General features: G+C 46.1%; 1 protein-coding gene across 1 annotated transcript in view; it reads right to left on the bottom strand.

Annotated features, from left to right (window-relative positions):
* Window positions 1-3937: 3937 nt before the first annotated feature.
* RELL1 (RELT like 1) overlaps window positions 3938-14971 on the bottom strand; it is a 69159-nt gene continuing 58125 nt past the window's right edge. The window contains exon 7 of the mRNA XM_070398045.1: window positions 3938-5898. The gene's annotated coding sequence lies outside the window, so the exon portion shown is untranslated. The remainder of the gene's footprint in view (window positions 5899-14971) is intronic.

Raw genomic sequence — 14971 nt, 5'->3', positions numbered from 1 at the left:
TAGGCCGTGACCATCATAGGACACACAGCCATTTATGTTACAATTTTAAGTCCTACTGTGTTTGAAATGAATATTTGCTCGATCTACTTCATGTATCCTTCCTTGCCCCAGATAAGCTTTTATAAAACGAAATGCATTTCTAATGCAAGACAGAACTTTGGACTTGGCAGGCCTGGCTTATTTCAGAGGGGTGGTTTTGTTTGATGTTTGTTTGTGTTGGTCAACATTAAGATATTCACCCATAATAGGCGAACCCATGAATTTTGCCATTGGATATAATGTTACAATTCCAAGAGCATTTATCCAACTTTCCGAGCTAGATTAATTTGCAGATAAAAAGTAATCAAGTTCCTTTAAACCCTCTGAGATGGCTATACTAAGTTCATGTCTTATCATGAGAGCGATAAGATAAACAACAGCCAGAACAAACAGAAACCTGCCCCTTACCTTGCCAATCTGGGTCCATTCAACATCAGGACAATGAGATCATTCTCTCACTTCAGGTCTGTGACCTGGTGCGGGGAGAATCTCAGGCCCAGTGGATTACATGCCCCATTTCTACCTGCTTCCTCCTACATTAGTCGGGGCCCGTACCCCCACCCCAGGTCCATCCTCAAACATGAAGCAATGTGAACATGGCAGAAACATCAAGCACCAACTCTCAAATGGCCAAACTGCCATCGTTCTAACATTTCTTTTGCTAAAAAGGGTGTGAGCTTGGCTGCTCTGAGGCAGCTCACTGAATGGGCGCTGACTGTCCCCAGCCCTGGGCTAAGTACATGACTCGCCCAAGCTCATAACCGTGACAACCACTCTAAAAGGCACATATCACTTTCACCCTGTAGTTAGAAGATTAAGATCCAAAGATTTTGAGGTCACGGGTGGCCAGAAGCATCGGAATGTCCAAAGCTGTGCACGTACAGGAGCTAGAATCACGCCCCCCACGACAAATCAAGGAAAGACCTAGAGCCATGTAGGGAAAGGCGGGGTTTGCAAAAGCATTTCAGAGCAGAAACCACACCACGGCCAGGTCCCCGGATGCAGACCCAAGGCAGCTCTCAGCCACCTCAGCTATAGGGCCAGATGCCAGATGCCCCAGGTGGCCCTGTGATGCCTTCTGAGTCACTGCATTAGTCATGGGTTTTTGTTGTTGTTGCAAGTGATAGAAACTCAACCCAAACTAGTTAAAGCAAAAGAGGAATGTCCCTGGAACACAGGAAACTCCAAAGGGCAGCTGAGCCTGAGGCCTGAAAGCAAGCAGGCTGCCTCCCTTCCCTCTGCATGCCCCTTCCTTTCTTCAGACCAGCTGCTGACCACATGGCAGGAACCTTGGTCTCCACCAGCCTCTGAGCCTGTAGCTTTTGCCACCAGAGAAATAGAACACTTTTTCCAGCTCCAGTTGGCAAACATCTCAAGGAGGGGCTCCACCGGGCAGGTCACCGGCAGGTCATGTGCCCACCTTGGTCGCGTCGGCTACAGTGGGGAAGAAAGGCACATGGCTGGGTTCTAGAGGGAGGAAGGGTTCTCCAAAGGAGGTAGGTGGCATTTGCAGACGGGAGAGGTGCTGGGCTGGTGGCCTATCAGCTACTCCCTGCACGCACTGCCTCTTCATCCTTATTTTTCTTTTTATGCTTTTTTTTACTAGAGGCCCGATGCATGAAAATTTGTGCAAGAATAGGCCTTCCTTCCCCTGGCTGCCAGCACTGCCTTCACTCCGTCCAGAGCCACCTTCTGCCTCTCGCCTTGTAGAGTCACTTTGCATATTCCCTCCTTATTGGCTGTGGGTGCCGCTATCTTTGTCATGAAGTTATGGTCAATTTGCATATTTCATCTTTGTTATATAGGATTTTTTTCGATTACAGTTTACAGTCAATGTTATTTTGTATTAGTTTCAGGTGTACAGCGTAGTAGTTAGACAATCACATGCTTTACAAAGTGTTCCCGCTGATATTTCCAGTGCCCATCTGGCACCATACATAGTGATGGCAGTATTATTAACTCTATTCCTAGGCTGTGCTTTACAAGGTATTTTTTCACCCCTCAAAACATGGAATCTCCCCTCTTTCGTGGATCCTGTGTGAACCTCAGGGTTCAGCTTCAGAGGGAGAAGTTGCTGACTCAGCTCCACTCTCGGATAAAGCTGTGTGCGTGCTGGGCCACCTGGCTCCCAGCGGTGGGACAGATGCACACAGACCTTCTCTGAGTGCCACCCATGGCTGAGCAGGGGGGGGGGGGCGTGTGGCTCACCACAGGCTCCGTCACTGTGCACTCATTTTTCTGATCTTTAAAAACCCCGTGAGGTAGGTCATCATACAGACGAGGACCGTGCAGCTCCGAAAGGTAAAGTAATTTTCCCGATATCACACAGCAGTGAGCGGCAGAGCCGCTGTTCAACTCAAAAGCAAAGGCCGGGCTACTTGTTGAAGATCACACTGCTCCCACAGTCACAGCACTTCCAGCACAGGCTTGAGGGCGTGGGCTTCCTCCAACACGCGGCTCAATCATTTCCACCGGGTCCCAGCTCACACCTGCAGGGACGCCGCTCCCAGGGAAGAAAAGGGGCTTTCTGATGAGAAAGACTGAGACTGCCAGCGTCAGAAAGTGGGGCAGGGAAACCTCAAACTTGAATTTTTACTTCCATAAAGTAGTTAAGGATAGTCTTTCATTTTTAAAGGTAGACTTTTATGTATTTACTCCGCAAATAACCATGAGTACTTTCTGAGCTCCAGTTGAAGACACAGCACAACAAATGGCCACGAAGCCATGCAGTTCTTGCATTTGGCCAGCAGAGGGCGCGCCAGCTCTGCAAGGCCGACGACCTCCCGCCTGACACCGTCTGAATGGGTGGAGTGGACAGCGACCCCAGCGGGGCCGCCACAGAGTGCGGGACACAAAGAAGTCCCAGGTGTCCTTACAACTGCTTGGAGCTACAATGAGGGAACACCCAGGGGGGTCTGAGAACAGTCCTGAAGAACAGTCCCGGGAAGATGAGGAATGAACAAAGGAAGCCCTGGGTAGAACCAACCTGCCCCATAGACAAAAGGGTGAAGAGGACCCAGTACCTGGCAATGACCTCGGGTGCAAAACACAGACCCCTTTGACCACAGCTGAGCCCTCGGCAACCAGAGCTGGATCGTGGGACCCCACTTCCTGGCCCCGACATCCCTGCCCTCAGTGGGAGGGAAGGCAGGGTTCCTCCACATTAGGGCCGTATTAGGGTGGAGGGAGCCTACATATCACCATGGACTTGAGAAGGAAGTGCAGGAGCATCCCCGGCCATGGACAGTTGCCCTGGAAAATTCACCCAGGCCCTGTGTGTGTTGGGCGAGCTGCACTCATGGTTCGGGCGGGCATTGCAGGGCTGGCGTTCTGTCTCCACGTGGGACCACTGCTCACTGCTCCCTGACAAGCTGAGGAAGAAAGAAGAGCAGTACAGTGACCATCCCCCACCTTCTGCATTACACCTGTGCTGGAGATGTCAAAAGGCTGATTAAGAGTGACCCCTTTTGATTCATCCTCACCTGAGGATATTTTTTCCATTCCTTCTGAGAGTGGAAAGGAGAAAGGGAGAGGGAGAGAGGAGAGAGGAACATTGATGTGAGACAGACACATCGATTGGTTGCCTCTAGCACATGCTCCATCTGGGGCCCAGGATCGAACCTGCATCCCAGGTACGTGCACTTGACCGGGAATTGAACCCATGGCCCTTCAGTGAGCAGGCCAATGCTTTAACCACTGCTCACCGGCCAGGGCTATCTCCAAATTTAGAAAATCATTATGGTGGGGGTGAGGAATGGTGTTACCATGGCGGGTAAATCCAATGAGGAAAGCCAGCCGAATGAGACACAAGAAATTAGGCACTGTCGTATTAAGCTCCATAAAGTACAGGCCCACATTGTACTTAAGGCGCCAACAATCGGATCACTCAAAAGCAGCACACTGTATTTAACATTTTATTTTGAACTCTGCTTTGGTAGTACAAAAGTCGTAGAAGTACAAACCAGACAGTTAAAATACACTTGACACTCAAAAGGGTGAAAATTTTCCTTTACAAATTTTTACATCGAGGTGGCAGCCAACCCTCTCATTTACACCAGCAGTCAGTCCATCATCGTTAGTGTTGTGCACGGTCAGTCTGTGCGGACCCCCGTCCCTCACGGGAGGAGGAGAGCACAGGCCTGTAAACATCACTCGCTTTGGGAACACTCTATAACTTCTTGTTAGATCATAGAAACCAGTAAAAAGCTTATGCGTTGAAAATATTGAATGCTTAACCTTTGGCATATTTTGCAGACAGATAAAAACTGCTCAAGTATTAGAAAATCTTTAAAATGTACTGTTGGTATAAATACAATCATCTTAAATATTTTGAGTATTCTCCTGCCTGTTGTATTGCTATTACAAAAAGTGCTGTGACCTGAATAAAGTTAAAAAATAATTAAAGCTGAAGAATATCTTACATATTATCCCTCACCATTCTGAGAGTGTATTCTTTAAACAAAAAAAATGATGCTTTATTAAAAAAAAAAAAAAGCTAAAACCATTGGTCTAGATCGCACATATTTACACTAATTCACATCCCCAAATTCCTATATTGCTACTTTTTGGACCTCAGTGAAATTTCCTCCACACTGACTTCCTCCAGTCCACTGTGTTGATATATGTATACACGTATGCCTTTTAATCAGTTGTCAGTAAAAATTCACATGAAATTGAACCTACGATTCATTTAAAAGGTTAGAAGGTTTAGTCTGATGCCAGAAACAGAATGGAATGAGTATATTTACAGTAAATACTTTAAATACATTTTAATGGAAATCACCTCCTGGGAGTCAAGTGAGAAATGTGCTTTCTCCCTCTGAAATAGAGCAAGCACCCAGCCGCCCTGGGAGCTCTCCCTGGAAGTGGACCCTGCCAGGCTTTGGCCCAGACCTACCGTAAATTTACTATCTTGGCCTCTGAGTTCTTCCAGGTGTTTCATAAACCCTAAGGCAAAGAAAACAGCAGGGTTTCCAAGCCCAAAGGGGAAGAACCACCATTAGTTACGAGATGGAACCAGCACTAAAGAAAACGGCCAGGGGAAGCGGCCCGTCTGGCATGAGAAGCGGAGATTTTTCCTTTTATTTGGACTTGGGTTGTCAAAACAAGAATTTTTTTGTTTTTGTGACTTTAAACCACTTTCCCCTTTATTGAATAAACTAAGTAAGACTTGTTTAGCTCACATTAAAATAAAAACAAACACAAAACTTCCCAATATTTTATAAGTGACCTAAGAGCGGCATGATGTAGCGGGAGTCAGCACTGAATTCTCGGTCTCAGTATCCAGCGTCTGACTCCAGGGCCTCTTGGGGATCCATTTCTCAGGACCAACTAGGTTATCTTCAGGGACCTTTCACTACCAGAGCCGTCTTTATCTTCTGCAGCAGTTAAACTGTAAGAGAATCTTCTTACGACCAGTAGTAACATAGAAGTAAGGGTTGGGGGACAGAAGTACACGTGTGCACACGCGCACACACACACAATGAGTGCACACACACACAGAGCATCAGCTCAGACTGTACACGAATACTTCCACTGTACAGAGTGATCATACTGGAAAAAACTGTGGTGTATACACCATGGGGTGGTGGCTGAAGGCAGTTGGGGAGATAAAAAATGAGCTCTTTTCTTCCCTGGAAATGTGATAATTTTCTCATGAGACTTTTTTAAATCAAAACTTGTTTCAACGCCAACTGAATTCTGTCTTCAGCAGAGCAACAATATTCCCTTCTTGGCTTTCTTCCATATGCCTGCCGATTGCACGATAGAAATCGTACAAAAGATTAAAAACATTCCTTGGGCACAACTTCGTATCGCTTAAGTTTTCAGTCTCTTAGAACTCTTCAAATGGAGTCATTCCTAAAAGAGAAATCAAGAAAGGTAAAGCTTTGTAGAAGGCAAGCGTAATATCACAGACTAACCTGCCTGAAGATTTCAACACACAGAGAAACTGTAACCCACTCGCCCCTTCCCACGGCATTCCTCCCGACTGCGCATTTCTTCTAGAATTCCATCTGAAGAAAGGTAAGCACCACCAGTTCAAAAGGACCTCACTGTAAGGTTTTCTAAATGAAGAAAGAGGAACTTGAGAGCCACAGTGGACGAAGGGTATCGGTCTGGTCTAAGGTGAGCCGTCTCCCTGAGCCTGGTGCCACTTCCTGGGACCCGGCCCTGTAACTCCTCAGCCACACCTGCCACGTGATCGTGCTCAGCACAGGGAGCCTCGGATTTCAGGTGAGTGTCTTTCCCAGGCCTCACCACAGAGTTAACTCTGAGTCCCTCTTGAGTACACAGGCCACTTGGCTGGGATCGCTGGCAAGAAAGAACACAACGATGAACCGCTCAACCCTAGGTCTGCCCTGCACCTCGAGGGCTCTGTAGTGTAAGTTCTTCTAAAATAGAAAATAGAAAAATGGCCCTAAAAGAAAAAGAAGAGAGAATTTTCCCAATAAAACTTCAAATTAGACCATTGGTAGTCAACTATTTTTATGTCTCCTTTTATCATCTGCTCCCTAGACCTAGACTTTTTTGCATCAAGGAAAACAAGGTCAAGGGTGAGGGATGTCAGGCCTAGAATATAATGTTTCATCACAGTAAGAGTTTTCATTCCCAAGTAGGACAACTTCCCATTTCTAGTTCTTTGCACAGATTTGACCAACTTTAAGGGGGTGGGTGAGCAAGACGGAGGGCTGGGCTAGGAACATGGGTCTACGTGAAGCCAGACCCCATGACTAGCTGTGGACCTGCAGCAGCCCCTCATGGGGCAATGGGGTCTGACAGAGGGGATAGAAGTATATGCTTAACACAGAGCCAAGCAGTCAGCACATGCCCCGGGGCGAGTTCTCTGGATCATGGCCACCATCACACTGCCTTCTGGGACGGGTTAAAATTGCACTGTACACAGTGTCTTTGAGAGGAGAAGGGAAAAATACGAATTGCTGCTCAACATCTTCATACAAGGAACTAAGCAAATAAAAATGAGGGAGAGGGCAGATAACCTTTTTAAAAGCTCTATTACAAGCTGCTCAGCACTGACTCGCTGTCCTGAGCTCGCTCTCTCTCTCTCTGCAAACACACACGGATTATCAGGCAGCACGTGACCAGCACAGCAGCTCTCAATTTCCAGCTAAATCCCTGTCTGACCAGGATGACACCCCAGGGGAAAGAAGACACCGCATGCTCTGTGGCTTATAAAGTTCCAACTGTGGCCTTACGCTGGGGCTGTGTCACACACATGTCCACAGTGTTAAATTCCTTCTTGTTTCACGCTACAGTTGTGAATATATCCATATTAATAAACAAACACAGGCTTTAAAGTGGCATTTCTTTACCACAGCACATTCCTGTTCAAAGGTGCCTTCCACAGGGTCTCAGAGCAGTCAGAACCATGACTAAGCTAATGTACGCGGGGAAGGCCAGCAGCCGTGGACAGGAGGGAAGACAATCGCTCCACCCACCATTATGCACATTTCCCATCAGGGGACTCCGCCATATTTAACAAGCCGGCCCCCTCTTTCTTTTGGTGATTACAGTCTCATATGAGTGAATGCTCAAGCTGGAAACAATTAAGCACAACTTCCTTATATTGAAAAGACAATGCATAAACCCAAGTGTGACCATTTCCTCCATGAATACTGATGGGCAGAAATGTAGAACCTCAAAGAGTGATCTGCCCATCAGGTGTGTCTCAGTGGTTGAGCGTCAACTTATGAACCAGGTCAGGGTTGATCCCAGTCAGGGCACAGCCCGGGCTGCAGGCTCGATCCCCAGTAGGGGGCGTGCAGGAGGCAGCCACACGATGATTCTCTCTCATCAGTGATGTTTCTATCTTTCCCTTTCTCTCTCTGAAATCAATTATAGATATATATATAGATACACACACACACACACACACTCACACACACACACACACACACACACATATATACAGTGGGGCCTTGACTTACGAGTTTAATTCGTTCCCAGACTGAGCTCGTTAAGGAGCTCGTTAACTCAAATTACTCTATCAACTCAATGCAAAAAATCGGCGGAGAGACAGCTGGTATCTCAAAAAACTCGTTAGTCGGGACACTCGTAAATTAAGGTTCCACTGTATTTTTTTTTCTTTAAAAAAATTTAAAGACTAATCTGGAAAGAATAAAGAGGTCACTTTTTTTCTTTAAAGTTGATTGCTTGCTTCACAAGTCTAATTATGATGATAAAGCCATGATTCCACCAAAGCCACATATATAGTAGTCGCCCCTTATCCACAGAGCAATACGTTCCAGGACCCTCAGTGGGTGCCTGAAACCACAGATAGTACTGAACCCTATATACCTCTATGTTTTTCCCCTATGCACATCCCTATGAGAAAGTTTAATCTGGAAATCAGGCACAGGAAGAGGAGTAAGGTTGACCTGAACACAAGCTCTGCGATACCGTGACAGTCCCTCTGGTAACGGAGATGACTGCCGAGTGACTAACGGGCGGGGTGCGGAATACGCCGGGCAGAGGGATGATTCACGTCCCGGGCAGCACAGAGCAGGGCGGCACGAGATTTCATCACGCTAGGGAGACAGACTCTCACTTTAAAAGTAAAACTTCAGATAAGGGAGAGGGAACTTCTGTACCTTTTTGATTAAGACATATATTTCCCTCGTTAAAAAGGATTCTCTAGAAAAAAAGGATCTGGTCCCTTTAAAAATGACAAACGTGTTTGAAGACGCTAGAAACTAAGTACTAAGCCCTCGAAGGGCAGGTGTGAAGGAAGGAAAGGACCACCGGGTCAGTAGCCACAGGAGCTGGCATTCACAGCTGCTCCCTGTGCCGGACAGGGCCCTGCTAAGCCCCCGGGGAAGCCCCCAGGGACTCAGTGACAATCTGTCCAGTGATTGCAGGAGTCAATGTCACTGCCATTCTCCTAGGAGGAAACTGAGGCTCAGGAGCTCACAGCCTGCCCGAGGTCACACACACTAATGTTACAGTCACCCCACACCGGGCGGCCACACCAGGCACCACAGACACCCAAGGCGTCGTGAGATCTGCTGGTGCCCTCCCCTCTCCGCCCCCACCTGTGGGGCAACAGGAAGGAAACGCAGGACCTGGAACCGCCAGCAGGGCCCGCCCTGGGGCGTCATCGTGGCTCCACAGCAACAGGGAAATGATGCTAGAAACCTGCACCTACCAGGCACCCCGTTCAAAAGTGCAGCTGTAAGGCAGTGAAGACATACAAGCCTACAGAACCCCTTAGCTGGCTGGAGGATTTGCTAGAACACTTTTAAATAACATAAATGGGGAAAGTTATTTATAGAAACAGCTAAAATTGCAGCAGTAATATTCACGCTCAAGTTCTATAACTACAGGATGTGATCTCTCACCAGTGACCTGTCACCGGCAAGATCAAACTCCTCAGTGCCAGGCTCTGGTCAGCACTGTGGTTACGTGCTGGCCGTCTCTCGTGGAAAGCACTGACCACGGGACAGCAGGCTCTCCCCGCAGTGCTGCCTGCACGGACCGTCACTTTGCCAGATGGAGAGCAACAGGAGATACCAGAAGGCACAGTGGGTGTCTACAGTCCTTTCAATCTTGCTCTGCTCTAAACTTTGTTGTAAATTTTATAAATTTATATTCATACCTCTGTAGTTTAGTAACGGCTCCATGTTTACTTATTTATTTTTTTAAATATATTTTTACTGATTTCAGAGAGGAAGGGAAAGGGAGAAAAAGATAGAAACATCAATGATGAGAGAGAATCATTGATTGGCTGCCTCCTGCATATTCCCCCACTAGGAATCGAGCCCACAACCCAGATGTGCCCTGACCAGGAATCGAACCATGACCTGGGAGTGGAGGGGGGACACTCAGTAACACAACTACTGAACCACACCGGCCAGGCTCCATGTTTATTAAGAAAGTACAATAGATCCATGCTAACCTAGGTTAACATGTTAAGTGCCCAGCCTGTTTTGTTTTCCGGACAAAAAGTATAGTGTCAGTCACCAGTGACTGACGTGGGGCTTAACGTGTTAATCCGTGCAGTCTCTTTAAGCCAGCGCTCTCAGAATGATCAGTAGCACATACTTTAGAACTGGCTCAAACATTAAAAACTGCAGGTTGCAGAATCGGTTATATCACAATGCTGGTGTTAACGTTCCTCTTTCCCAACAGAAAAGCAAAAGGTGATCTCATTTCAGTTTGTATTTATTTATTAGTAAGGTAGGGCATTTTTCATGGTTAATGAACATTGTATCTTCTGTGTATTGTAAGGATTCTGCACTTAATTCCAACGTGTGTGTGTGTGTGTTTGTGTGTGTGTGTGTGTGTGTGTGTGTGTGTGTGAGAGAGAGAGACTGGGAGTGGAGGGGGGACACACAGGAAAATTCAACCCTCCAGTCACATGGTTACCTAGGGGCTTTACGAAGTGACCTCAGTAACACAACAAAAGACTTCTTTGGCCTTCACCACTTAGAAATATCAAGGTTTTCCTTAGCTCTGTGCCAGTACTGGGTATGAAGACCAAATACATATTCTTTTTTTTTTTTTTTTAATATTTCTTTATTGATTTCAGAGAAGAAGAGAGAAGGAGAGAGAAATAGAAACATCAATGATGAGAGAGAATCATTGATTGGCTGCCTCTTGCACGTCCCCCACTGGGGATCAAGCCCACAAACCAGGCATGTGCCCTTGGCCGGAATCGAACCTGGGACCCTTCAATCCGCAGGCCGACGCTCTATCCACTGAGCCAAGCCGGCCAGAGCCAAATACATATTCTTATTATAAATCACATCACAGCTCCTACTTCAGTAAGGAGTTGAATAATTAAAACTTGAGTTTTTTTAAATAGCAATAGTTAGCACCTTTTTATATATGTGGGTCAATCCAGGAAAAATAAAATGTTTATAGGTATTTCTTTCCATTTTAAATGGAAATAGCTTTTTAAAGTAGTATACGGATGCCCGGCCGCGTGGCTCAGTGTGTTGGAGTATCGTCCCATGCACTGAAAGGTCGCAGGTTCCATTCCCAGTCGGGGCACATACCCAGGCTTCGGGTTCTATCCCCGGTTGGGGTGCACATGGGCGTCAATGGGTCAATGTTTCCCTCTCCCTCTCCCTTCCTCTCTAAAATCAATAAAAATACATCTTTGGGCGAGGATTAAGAAAAAAAAAAAGGAAACAGCATAAAGATAAAATGTATATGCCTGCAAATTATATTGCCTTCTTCACTGAGTAATGCCGGTGAGATGCTGCACTCCGATAGCTTGGAGTTTCCGACGTTAGATTTGGATCTCACTAGGAAGCCTAAAGGTTGCTCTTTACTGAGTCAGGTCCTCACAGCAACTTAAATGTGTTCAGATTTAGCAAAAATGGGTTGCCGAAGTGACAGTAAGTGAACACTGTGACTTACCAGCCCTGCGACAGTGAGAGGCAGAGCACTTTGTTCCAAGTAAAATGTGATTGACATGAAAAATGGTGCTGTATCTGGGAAAACAAGGATTCGCCTAGGAAATATTTAAATGCAGTTCTGCAGTATTAGTCTCAACACAACTATGATTCAATGCCCTTCATTCCCAGTCAAGGGCACATACCTGGGTTGCAGGCTCAATCCCAGGCCCCAGTTGGGGCGTATGCGGGAGGCAATGTCTCTCTCTCCATAGATACAGGTAGAAAAGCTTATTATTCTGAATAGTAACAGGTCTTGCTAATGAGGAACGCAAACAAGTTAGACATTAGCTTGTGAGCTTGAGTTCCGCTGACCGGCCATTAGAGCCTGTAACTGAGCCTCAAATGAAGAGCCTACACCTCATAGGTTATGTCCAACCTGGCCTCTCTGAGTCGCAGAAAAATTAAGAAATATTTTTAAAATTAATTTTTATATGGTTATTTGCTAAGTGTATAGTAGGGCTTGATATAATACAGTAGTAACATCTAGCACTGAGTGCCAAGCACAGCATCCCTAAGAGGCGGGCGATATCATCATCGCACTTTTCAGATGGAGAAGCTGAGGCACGAGAGGCAGAGTTATTGTCCGGAATTATACAGCTGAAAAGTGACTGGGGCACAGAGAGCCTGTCCCATGGAGGCACTACAGCAAGCATGTCAAACTCACGGCCCATGGGCCGCATGCTTTCTCCTGGAGAAAGCAGGTACTGCTCTTTAGTTAAACTACTTAATGTGAGTCAAGATCAAAGCCTCAAGTTTCAAATTAATAAAAATAAAGACCCTGTTTGTAGCTATTAATTCCCTCTTCTTTCTCGTCCCGGGCAAAACTGTCCCCGAGAGCATTTAATTCTCTGCCTCCCTGGAGCCCCGCAGGTCCGCCTCTGGGTCCCGCAAAGTCTCCGCGAGTGCCCAGCTCTGCAGTTCCTATGGTGAGAAGGGCAGAGGCCATGGCCCCTCTTTCTTAAGTTGTGGTCAAATGACAGGGCCCCTGAGGGAGAAAAGAAAAGCTCCCTGAGGGAGAAAAGAAAAGCTCCCTGAGGGGTCAGGAGTTCAATCTCTGGTCAACAAGAGGGAGGGCCCGCAGCAGCCCCTGTGGGAGGTGTGTGTGGAGAGAAGATGGCTGGCTTTGGTGGCAATTCAAAACAAAACAAAAGGCTCTGGTTCCCATGTTGTCTCAGTTCTGGGAATGCTGACAAATATGTTTTAGTCTCTTCTGTACACAGAACAAGGCTGTGGAAGAATAACTTAGAATATCATAGCGATGACAGCAAAGTATGTTTTTAGGTCCACCCAAAACTGCATTAAGTGTTTTGGAGCTATTTCCAACAACAAGGAACAAACAGGGCACAGAACTTTTCAAATGCATCCAGCATTCACTCTTCATAACTCAAGCAATGGGGGAGGAGTACAAATCCAACAGTCATCAGTTCCAACCAAAAGGGGAAGTGCATCCACACACACATGCTGTACAAGCATGTGTATGTGCTCAGAGTAACCCTGGAAGGATACCAAGGATGCCAACATCTGCAGGCCCCTCTTAGAAAGGGGCCTGGGAGTGATATGTGTGCAGAGCTGACCTTGTGATTGGCCACCATGCTCAGGAGCGGAGGGAGCTGCAGCAGAGTGGCCCAGGTGCAGACCGCCCAGGTGCAGAGCGGCCCAGGTGCAGAGCGGCCCAGGTTCAGAGCGACCCAGATGCAGAGCAGCCCAGGTGCAGGGCGGTCCAGGTGCAGAGCCGCCCAGGTGCAGAACCGCCCAGGTGCAGAGCGGCCCAGGTGCAGAGCCGCCCAGGTGCAGAGCCGCCCAGGTGCAGAACCGCCCAGGTGCAGAGCCGCCCAGGTGCAGAGCAGCCCAGGTGCAGAGCCGCCCAGGTGCAGAGCCGCCCAGGTGCAGAGCGACCCAGGTGCAGAGCAGCCCAGGTGCAGAGCTTCCCAGTCCTCAGGACCACCCTCTGATCTTTATGACAGGAACATAAGTCAGCCAAACTTTTCCATTGCCTTATAACTAATTCTCATTCCACCTCCAGGAAGAGAGGGATGGTTATTTCCAAGGCCCTCTTAACACAAGCAAGACAGTGGCCCAAATCCTAACGAACTTGCCGAATTTCTATTCTGAGATGTCATAAGAGTCCAGAGTTCTAATGTTCATAAGAAAAAAAAAGGGGGGATTCACAGAACCTACAGCTGATGCTTGAGGAAGCAGTTAATAACTAAGGCACCAAGAATGGGATGAAAAGTATTGATAATAGTAAATATTTAGTAAATACTAATGCTAAGGACTAATTTAAGAACTCTCCACATACATTATGACATTTAAATCCAACAACAAACCCATTTTAAAAATGAAGAGCCTGAGGCTTGGAGAGGTTAATTTGTTTAAAATCATTGGTAGTTAGTAGCAGTTAGAGTTAAATCTAAGCATGGATTAAGAAATGCAAATTGGTTGTTACAAAATAATCATGGGGATGTAAAGTACCGCATAAGGAATATAGTCAATAATGTAATAACTAGGCATGGTGCGGGATTTATTGGGGGGAATCACTAAGTTATATAATATCTGATCACTGGGGTGTACCTGAAACTAATATAATAATGTATGTCAACAGTAATTAAAAATTAAAAAATGATTTAAAATAATAACAAAAGCCCTGACCGGTTTGGCTCAGTGGATAGAGCATCGGCCTGCGGACTGAAGGGTCCCAGGTTCGATTCCAGTCAAGGGCATGTACCTTGGTTGCAGGCACATCCCCAGTAGGGGGTGTGCAGGAGGCAGCTGATCGATGTTTCTAACTCTCTATCCCTCTCCCTTCCTCTCTGTAAGAAATCAATAAAATATATATATTAAAATAAATAAATAAATAAATAAAATAAAATAAAATAATAACAAAAATATCTCAGCAAAAATGTCTAAACCTAAGAGGCTTAAAACTCAGCTTTTAATCACTAAAATTTACTTAAATTAGAATAGAAAAATTTCAATTTGATTTAAAATAAAGAGATGTCTACTATTATAACTTTTTTGTTAAAAAAATACTATCTAAACTTTCAAAATCAATGTTTGCAATAAGATGCTACCATAAAATGGGAAAAAAGAGTATAAACTTCAAAAACGTGCAATACAGAATGCTTATGACAGCGTCATTTTTTCTATAAAGTCAATTTCAGCACATGCTTATATGTCTAAATGTTGTTGTTTTTAAATCCTCACCCAAGGACATGTTTTTATTTTTATTATTTTAAGAAAGGAAGGAAAAGGGAGGGAAACATCAATTGGTTGCCTACTGTACTTGCCCTTACAGGGGATCGAACAGGCAACTTAGGTATATGCCCTGACGGGGAATCGAACCTGCGTCGCTTCGGTGCCTTGGGACAACACTCAACCAATGGAGCCACCCGGCCAGGGCACGACAGTGTCACCATTAAGAAGTGGAGACCAGTGATAACGAAGACCAGGCAGTGGCGTCTGTAGCCTGAAAGCAATTCGATTTATGCAACTTCGAAGAACAAAAGCGTATT

This window comes from Myotis yumanensis, unplaced genomic scaffold, assembly GCF_028538775.1.
Source record: "Myotis yumanensis isolate MYYU_CA2020_CCGP unplaced genomic scaffold, mMyoYum1.0.hap1 SCAF_1, whole genome shotgun sequence".
NCBI lineage: Eukaryota > Metazoa > Chordata > Mammalia > Chiroptera > Vespertilionidae > Myotis > Myotis yumanensis.
Note: the sequence above shows the minus strand (reverse complement) of the source record. Positions and strands in the feature narration are given on the sequence as shown.